The sequence below is a fragment of the Bos javanicus genome, chromosome 6 (assembly GCF_032452875.1).
Source record: "Bos javanicus breed banteng chromosome 6, ARS-OSU_banteng_1.0, whole genome shotgun sequence".
NCBI lineage: Eukaryota > Metazoa > Chordata > Mammalia > Artiodactyla > Bovidae > Bos > Bos javanicus.
Window position 1 is genome coordinate 25,448,082 of NC_083873.1, and position 10,233 is coordinate 25,458,314.

Below are 10,233 nucleotides of genomic sequence, written 5' to 3' on the forward strand. Positions count from 1 at the left end.
TCTGATTTACTTGACTTAGTATGGTAATCTCTGGGTCCATCAGTGTTGTTACAAATGGCATTATTTCATTCTGTTTTAACATTCCATTGTGTTAAATATATACACACACACACACCACATTTTCTTTATCTGTTCATTTGTCAGCGGTCATTTAGGTTGCTTGTGTGTCTCGGCTATTGTAAATAGTACTGCAGCAAACACTGGAGTGCATGTATCTTTTGAATTAAGAGTTTTTGTCTTTTCTGGAAATGTGCCCAGGAGTGTGATTGGTGAGTTCTAAGGTAACTATTTTTAGTTTTTTAAGAAACCTCCATACGGTTCTCCTTAGTGGGCTGTGCCAATTTACATGCCCAGCTTACAGTGTAGGAGGGTTCTCTTTTCTCCACATGCTCTCCAGCGTTTATTTGTCGACTTTTTGATGATGGCCATTTTGCCTGATGTGAGGTGATAACTTATTGTAGTTTTGATTTGCTTTTCTCTAATAATTAGCAATGTGAACATCTCTTCACATGCCTATTGGCTATTGTATATCTTCTTTGGAGACATGTTTGTTTAGATTATCTGTACGTTTTTGATTGGGTTTTTTTTGTTTGTTTGATTTTGATTTGTCTTGGCCCTCTGGTGGGCTGGGCAGTGTCTAGAGGTGAGTCCAGAGGCTTGGGCTGAGTGTTCTCTAGGAAGCCTATTTGTGTTGGGTGGTGCTATGTCCCTGCCCAATTTGTTGTTTGACCTGAAGCATCTTAGCACTGAAGTCCACAGGCTTCAGTGGATCTGATGGTCTTGGTGCTAATGAGCCAAGATGTTAACTGTCAACAGCAACAGTGTTCACCAGGCTGGATGTTCCCCAGTGTGTCCATCACCAGTGTCTGTGCCCCCAGTGTGAGCCACAGCCACCCCTGCCTCTCCAGGAGACTGGTCGAAACCAGCAGGTTGGTCTGGCCCAGGCTCCTATCAAATTGCTGCTTTTGCTCTGGGTCCCAGTGTGCTTAAGACTTTGTGTGTGCCTTTTAGGAGTAAAGTCTCTATTTCCTCCAGTCCTATAGGGCTCTTGACTGCATGCCCTGCTCCTTCTTCAAAGCCAGACGTTCAGGGAACTCATCTTCCCAGTGCCGGACTCCAGGCTGAGGAGTCTGATGTGGGGCTCAGAACTCTCCTGTGCAAGAACCTCTACAGCCTAATTATTCCCCAGTTTGTGGGTCACTCACCTGGAGGGTATGGGATTTGATTATATTGTGAATCTGCCCCTCCTGGCCCTCTTGTGGTTCCTTCTTGATGTGTTTAGTTCTGGTAGCTTCCAGTCTTTTTCATCAGTGATTGTTATGCAGATGTGATTTTGGTGTGCTCCTAAAAAGAGGTGAACTCAAGGTCTTTCTACTCCGCCATCTTGGCTGCTTTCTCATTTCATTTCTTTAAAAATGCATGGTCTTTATAAAGCAAGCTCCTGTTTAAGGGAAAGGACATTGTTGAGACTGTTTCTCCAGAGATCAGAGTGTTTGCACTATGGAGAATTTTAATTTGGCTTTGGAAAAGCCAAAAGAAAGCCATTCTGAAGATTCCTTTTAGGAATGCTTTAAGAGGTGAATGAACAATTATGAAACCCACCAATTATAATTAGAAGGTAAAATTATATATTATTTCACCTTATAGCTGGGAATGGTCACTGAGATGATATAGATAGAAGGCAAGAATTGTCCATACAGCGCCAAGAATAGTACAGACAACTGTTGTAAAAAGTGAATAAATAAGAAAAAAGAATGGCAGAGATTAGAATTAATGACAGCAGTGTTCTAGAACGCTCACTGAAATTTCTTGCAGTTAGCAAGAGATTTTTATCTCTGTTTTCTTGGCTTCTTGCTAGACACATATAGTAGGCACTTAAATAGGAAGGGGAGAACCAGTGACAGAATCAAGAGATAATACAATTAGTGGAAAGAGTTGGTTTAAATCTCCCCACTGCAACATGATAGTTGTGTGACTCTGGGCAAGTTATTCAACCTTTTTAGGTCTCAAGAGTCCTGATTTGTAAAATGGGAATGTTATCCCATTTAGCCTATCCCTTAGGGTTAAGCAGTCAACTGGTTTGAAACCAAACAGCAGCTAACTTGATAATACCTTCTCATATTGACATCCCTTCACTTCTTGTCTCATTTTCTTCATTTCTCACTCTTCCTTTTTGACATTGCCTGCCCCCCAAAAGGAATAATAAAACCCTTTGTTTTAGGCTTTGCTTTAAGGATTTTGAATTGATAAGATTCTGAATATTCAAACTTTCTAAATTATTAGAACGAACATTTATCAAAGTATGGAAGTCAGAGTTGCTTTAGGAAACATTGAAAAAACAGTACTAACATAAAACAGTGACCACACAAGACAGTATCTGTCTGTCCCATCACCAGATATGGTCTAAAGTCACTCAGATGAGATTTTAAAAACTCAAAACCTAAACTTATGCTGTATTTACTGTATTTACTTTATTACTTATGCTGTATTTGCTGTATTAGTAAGTTTACTCAGCAATGTTAAAATAGAAGCGTATCAGGGTAATAATAAAAAGGAAGACAGAAGTCACAGTTTTAACATGGGTGGAAGGTTCAACACTTTATAGTGAAACAAGCAAAAGAAAGGCATGTTGTAGTGTTCAAGAAAGTAATCCTTAGTGAACATATCATAGTTATGAATATCTGTGCACCAGGTAGCATAATATTCAAATTCATTGAAAGAAAACTGAGAATTATATGAAATATATATAAGAAATGCAGTTGTATAAGGAGAATTTAATTCATTCTTTTCAATACATGATAGCTCAGGCGGACAAAATATAAATTTATGGAAGATGTAAATGCTAGAATTAATAAGAGATATAATTGATATATATCCAGTTCTATAGGTGAAAAGTTTTCCAGTGCATAAGGGACATTCATAAAAGTATCTGTTAAATCACAAAGGAAAGTAATTTCAAAAGTAAAAATAATATAGGCAACTTCTCTAATAACAGTAAAAGTAGAAAATAAACTTGTGGGACAAGAGGAAAGGCTTGCAACCTAGAACCATAAAAAACAATATTGCAGATAATTTCTTATAACTTAATTATAAAATTCTAAACTACATTTACACGTCATTTCAAAATGCATGAATCAAAGTGAACAAAATTACAAAGACCACAGAACTACATCATCTACCATAATAGTTAGAAAATAAGCATGAAGAGAAAAATTAGATGGGATATGTAAGATTTGAACAACACAATTAACAAGCTTGGTTTAATGGATATACCTGTGTATCTAACGACTTTAAAATTCACATTATTTTCAAGTTGTATGGAACATTTATAACATTGACCATATGCTAACCCTCAAAGCTACCCACAAGAAAATTATTGTGGATCATTTTTGCCTATCATATTATTTGATCACAATGCAATTAAATTATAAATCATTAAAAAAATACAACAAGTTTAAAAAGCATATGTTTGAGAAATTTTTTTTGAAAAGGCTTATCAAAACAGCTTATAGGTTACAAAAGAAAAAATTAGAAAATATTTAAAAGTAAATTTAATGAAACAATCTGTATGAAAACTTGTGGAATGTAGTAAAACAGTTTAGAGGAAAATTTATAGCCCATTAAGTTAGAAAAAGAAGGACTAGCATTATTGAGCCATGCATTTAATTTAACAAGTTATAAAAGAACAGAATAAAATTCAAAGTTGAAAGAGGGAAACAAGATAAAATCAGCATTAAAAGTAAAACAAACATACAGTTAAGAGGCTGAAGGCAACAATTTTTTTAAAAAAATAGTCTTTTAAAGAAGAAAACTTTAAGGAGACAAGATAATATAGAAATGATGGAGATATTAAATTGTAAACAAATGGGAATTATAAACTACTTTGTGTCAATACACATGAAAGTTTATGTGAAATGACTTATAAAAATTAAAATCACCAAAAAAATTTAGTACCATAAATAATTTTATAATTCTAAGTAATTTGATTTAGTATCATAAAATCCAGGACCAAATGTTTTATGGGAATATCTGTGAGACATACCAAAAGCAAATACCTATTTTACACAGATTCTTTGTAGAGAACTAAAAATGAGGGAACACTCATTTTATGAAGTTTGTTAACTATGCTGTTCAAGTCATATATTTTCCACTTTAGGTTTTTGTTATGATAAACATATAACATCGAATTTAAGTGTATGGTTTAGTGAGATTATATAGAAAAACCCTAGTGAGCTTTTTGGCCAACCCAGTATAGTCACATTGTTGGGGAATCGCTTTCTAGAACATATTCATCATGCAACACTGAAACTCTATACTCACTAATTTCCCTTCCTCCTTCCCACCAGTCCTTGGTAACTATCTTTCTATCATTTTGACTACTTTAGATACTTCATATGGTAGAGTCATACAATATTGTCCTTTTATGACTGGTTCTTCACTTAGCATAATGTCCTCAAGGTTCATGCAAGTTATAGTATGTGACAGGATTTCTTTCTTAGGCTGCACAGTATTCCATTGTACTACATTTTCTTTATCATTCATCTGTTCATGAATATTTGGATTGCTTCCACCTCTTGGCTATTTTGAATAATGCTGTGATGAACATGAGTGTACATCTGTCTCTTTGAATCCTGCTTTCATTTCTTTTCCATATATGCCCACAAATGGGATTAGTGAATTGTATGTTAATTCCATTTTTTGAGGAATCTATACTGTTTTCCATGATAGGTATACCATTTTACATTCCCATCAACAATGTGTGAGCATTCCAACTTCTCTGTATCTCACCAAAACTTATTTTCTGTTCTTCTGATAGTGGCCATTCTGATGGGTATAAAAAAAAAAAAGAAGGGATATCTCCTTGTGATCATCTCTAATGATTAGTGATGTTGAACATCTTTTCACATTTTTATTGGCCATTTGTAAAATTTTATTTGGAGAAATGTCTAATCAAGTCCTTTGCTTATTTTAAAATTGGTTTCTTTTCTATCATTGAGTTATAAAATTTCCTTACATTTTCTAGATATTAATCCCTTATCAAATATATAATTTGGAAATATTTTCTCCCATCCCATAGGTTGCCTTTTCACTATGTTGTTTCTTGTGCCATGGAGTTCTAAAATTTGATGGAGTCCCATTTATCTTTAATTTTATTGCCTGTGTTGTAGGTATCATATCCAAGAAATCACTGCTGAATTGAATGTCCTAAAGTTTTTCCCCTGTTTTCTTCTAGGAGCTTAATAGTTTTAGGTCTTACATTTATTTATTTATTTATTTATTTTTGACTCATAGCTTCATACATTTAGGTCTTTAATCAAATGAGTTAATTTTTTATAAAGTATAAGGTAACTTTATACCTTTGCATATGGATATCCGGTTTTCCCAACATCATTTGTCTCCCATTGTAGTCTCAGCCCTTTGTTGAAAATCATCTGGCCATGTATGCAAGAGTTTATTTCTGGGCCCTCTATTCTTTTCTATTGGTCTGTATGCTTATCTTTATGCCAGTATTACCCTGTCTTAACTATTGTTGCTTTGTAATATGTTTTGAAATCAAAGAGTCTGAGGCTTGCTAGCTGCCTTTTTTTTTTTTTTTTTTAAGATTGTTTTGGTTATTCAGGGTCCTTTAAAATTCCATATGAATTTTACAGTTTTTCTTCTATTTCTATAAGAAGTGTCATTGAGAGTTTGACAGAGATTGAACTGAATCTGTTGATCTTTTTGAGTAGTACGGACAGTTTAGCATTATTGTCTTTCAGTCGATACATGTGGAGTGTCTTTCCATTTATTTCCTTTCTTCTTTAATCTCTCCTAGCATTGTCTTTTATCTTTCAGTGTATAAGTCTTTCACCTCCTTGGTTAATTTTTTTTCTAAGTATTTTATCCTTGCTAATGCTATAGGACGTGGGATTTTTTTCCCCTTAATTTTCTTTTTGATTTGGTCATTGTAGTGTATCAGAATGCAACTGATTTTTAAGTGTTGATTTTGCATCTTCAACTTTGCTGAATTTGTTAGTTCTAAAGGGGATTTTTTTTGTATGTGGAATCTTTAAGGTTTTTTACATATAAGATCATATCATCTGCAAATAAATCATTTTAATTATATTCTTCCCCTTATTCTTTTCCAATTTGTATACCTTTTATATCTTGTCTGGATTGCTCTGGTTAGAATTTCCAGGACTATGTTGAATAGAAGTAGTTAGAATGGACATCTTTGCCTTGGTCCTGATCTTCAAGGAAAAGTTGTCACACTTTCCCTTGTTGAATTCCATGTTAGCTATGGGCTTTTCACATATGGCTTCTGTTATGTTGAGGTACGGAGAAGGCAATGGCACCCCACTCCAGTACTTTTGCCTGGAAAATCCCATGGATGGAGGAGCCTGGTAGGCTGTAGTCCATGGGGTCGCCAGAGTTGGACACGACTGAGCGACTTCACTTTCACTTTTTGCTTTCATGCATTGGAGAAGGAAATGGCAACCCACTCCAGTGTTCTTGCTGGGAGAATCCCAGGGACGGGGAAGCCTGGTGGGCTGCCGTCTATGGCCTTGCACAGAGTCGGACACGACTGACGCGACTTAGCAACAGCAGCAGCATGTTGAGGTAGCTTTCCGTGAATTCCTTGCTTGTTGAAACGTTTTGATCATGAAAAGGTGTTGAATTTTGTTAGATTTTTTTCTGCATTGATTGAAATAATGGTGTGATTTTTGTCCTTGATTTTGTTAATGTGCTGTATTACATTGATTCTCCAAAATACAGAAAATATAAACTGACCAGTTATCACAGAAGAAATAAAATTGTCAAAGGACTACCACTCCCAAGACACCAAACCTACATGGTCTGATAGGTGAATTTTACTAAAGTGTGAAAGTATTACTCACTAAGTTGTGTCTGACTCTTTGTGACCTCATGGGCTATAGCCCACCAGGCTCTTCTGTCCATGGAATTCTCCAGGCAAGAATACTGTAGTGGGTTGCCATTTCCTCCTCCAGAGGATCTTCCTGACTGAGGGATCAAACCCACATCTCCTACACTGCAGGCAGATTCTTTACCCTCTGAGCCACCAGGGAAGCCCAAATTTTACTTAAGTTTGCAAGGAAAAGGAATCTACAATGCTATTGCAACCTCTCCCTGACAGGAAAGAGAGAGAGAGAGAGCAAGCTTTGAAATGAATTTAATGAAGGAGCATAGTCTTGATACATATTAGTGGTGCCTACTGGTTAAGCAAATAGATTCCAGCTACACTTTAAACCAGTCACTTTTGTGTCAGAGTTAACTGTCCACCACAGAATATAGTTGTAGCTGGAAATACGATTCCTGCTTAATAATTTTCTCAGCCTCCTTTCAGCTAGACTAATTCTCAACCATGGAAGGTGACCAGAAGTAACAATTCCCATTTCAAGACCAAGACTTGAAGCAGATGTCCCCTCCCTTGGTAGCAGAATAATGTTCTCCCAGAGATCCTAATTCCTGGAACCTATGGTGTTACATGGTAAAGGGGAATTAAATTGCTAATTATTTGACTTTAAGATTATCTTGGATAACCTGGATAGCAGACAGGCTCTGTGTAACCATAGGATCCTTAACAGTGGAAGAGGGGGAAGCTAAAGAGTCAGTATCAGTGATGTGTTACAAGAAAGACTCAACCAGCCCCTGCTGGCGTTAAAGACAGAGGGAGTCATGAGCCAGGGAGTGTGGGTACCTGCTAGAGGTTGGAAAAAGCAAGGAAACAGATTCCCGCCTAAAGCCTCCAAAAGAAGTGAAGCCCTCCCAACACCTTGGTTTTAGCCCAAGGAGATCTATTTAGGACCTCAGCCCTGGAATTTTAAGAATTTAAATATGTGTTGGCTTACCAGTTAAGTTGTGGTAATTTACTATAGCAGCTATTGGAAGTTAATACTTTCTTCCACTTTTACTTTTTCCTCTCTTTCCAGGAAGGTGAAGTTAACAGTGAAACCTTGATGATGGTAGAGTCACAAGGTGGAAGGATAAAGGGCTTGTGAATCACCAAGTGAAGTGAAGTCATCTGCTGGTTGAAAACACACACTTCAGACACATGCAGAAAAAACCTCTGTTGTATTTGAATGATGACATTTGTTACAACTGTTCTGTCTCATTCCAGTGAGTACAACTCTCAGAGCCTTAGTTTTCTTATTTAAAAAAAAAAAAAGGGAGGATATCAATAATAGTGATCTCAAATAGTTACTGTGAAAATTAAATAAGTTACTATAACTAAAGTGTTTAGAATGATTCCTGACACACAGTAAATGCGGTATGTGTTAGTATTAACATTGTGTGCAAGCATGCATACACACATGAAATTTATAAGAATATTTTTTGTTTTCAATATCACAGCCAACATTCTAAACAAAAGATTGGCTAATTGGTAGACAGAATTCAGCAATACACTGAAAGAAGAACATAGCATGGCCCTCGGTTCAGTTCAGTCGCTCAGTCGTGTCTGACTCTTTGTGACCCCATGAACCGCAGCACACCAGGCCTCCCTGTCCATCACCAACTCCCAGAATTTACTCAAACTCATGTCCATTGAGTCAGTGATTCCATCCAACCATCTCATCCTCTCTCATCCCCTTCTCCTCCTGCCCTCAGTCTTTCCCAGCATCAGGGTCTTTTCCAATGAGTCAGCTCTTTGCATCAGGTGGCCAAAGTATTGGAGTTTCAGCTTCAACATCATTCCTTCCAGTGAACACTCAGGACTGATCTCCTTTAGGATGGACTGGTTGGATCTTCTTGCAGTCCAAGGGACTCTCAAGAGTCTTCTCCAATACCACAGTTCAAAAGCATCAATTCTTCAGTGCTCAGCTTTCTTTATAGTCCAACTATCACATCCATACATGAACACTGAAAAAACCATAGCCTTGACTAGATGGACCTTTGTTGGCAAAGTAATGTCTCTGGTTTTTAATATGCTGTCTGCTACTGCTGCTGCTAAGTCGCTTCAGTCATGGCCGACTCTGTGCAACCCCATAGACGGCAGCCCACCAGGCTCCCCCATCCCTGGGATTCTCCAGGCAAGAACACCGGAGTGGGTTGCCATTTCCTTCTCCAATGCATGAAAGTGAAAAGTGAAAGTGAAAAGTGAAAGTGAAGTCGCTCAGTCGTGTCCAACTCTTAGCGACCCCACCGACTGCAGCCTACCAGGCCCCTCCGTCCATGGGATTTTCCAGGCAAGAGTACTGGAGTGGGGTGCCATTGCCTTCTCCGATTATGCTGTCTAGGTTGGTCATAACTTTCCTTCCAAGGAGTAAGCGTCTTTTAATTTCATGGCTGCAATCACCATCTGCAGTGATTTTGGCACTGTTTCCACCACTGTTTCCCCATCTATTTGCCATGAAGTGATGGGTCCAGATGCCATGATCTTAGTTTTCTGAATGTTGAGTTTTAAGCCAATGTTTTCACTCTCCTCTTTCACTTTCATCAAGAGGCTCTTTAGTTCTTCTCTTTCTGCCATAAGGATGGTGTCATCTGCATATCTGAGGTTACTGATATTTCTCCCAGCAATCTTGATTCCAGCTTGTGCTTCATCCAGCCCAGCGTTTCTCATGACGTACTCTGCATATATATGTACTCATGCATATACAAGCAGGGTGACAATATACAGCCTTGACATACTCCTTTTCCTATTTGGAACAAGTCAGTTGTTCCATGTCCAGTTCTGACTATTGCTTCCTGACCTGCATACAGATTTCTCAAGAGGCAGGTCAGCATGGCCCTAGAGTGGCTTATTTTATTTTATTTATTTTTTTTGAGTGGTTTATTTTAGAAATACCAAAAGTTCAATATTAGGAAACGTTGTTAATATCATTCACAATTTGCAGTGAATAGAAAGGAACTAGCAGCGGTAGTTCCTTTCTGACTCATAAGTTAGACTATTAGAAAAAGGCTCACCTCCTCACAAAAAGAAAAATTATTCCTAACTTATGACATTTGTTACAAATGTTTAACAAATGGTTTTTTCAATAGTCTATATTATTGAACACAGTACATTGCGAGAAGTAGCTCAGATGTTAAAATTCAGTTTGTTTATTATTGTTGATTTTCTATCAGAGTTTGGGGTAGTGTTGAATTTAAATTGCCTGAATTCTGATTATGGATGATTTTTCTAGTATCAGAGTCCAGTACTTATGTATTAATATTAATAGTAGCCCAAGACTAGAAATGTAGTATATAAATAAACATTTCTTTTATACAAGGTACTAATTAACTACAAATAGA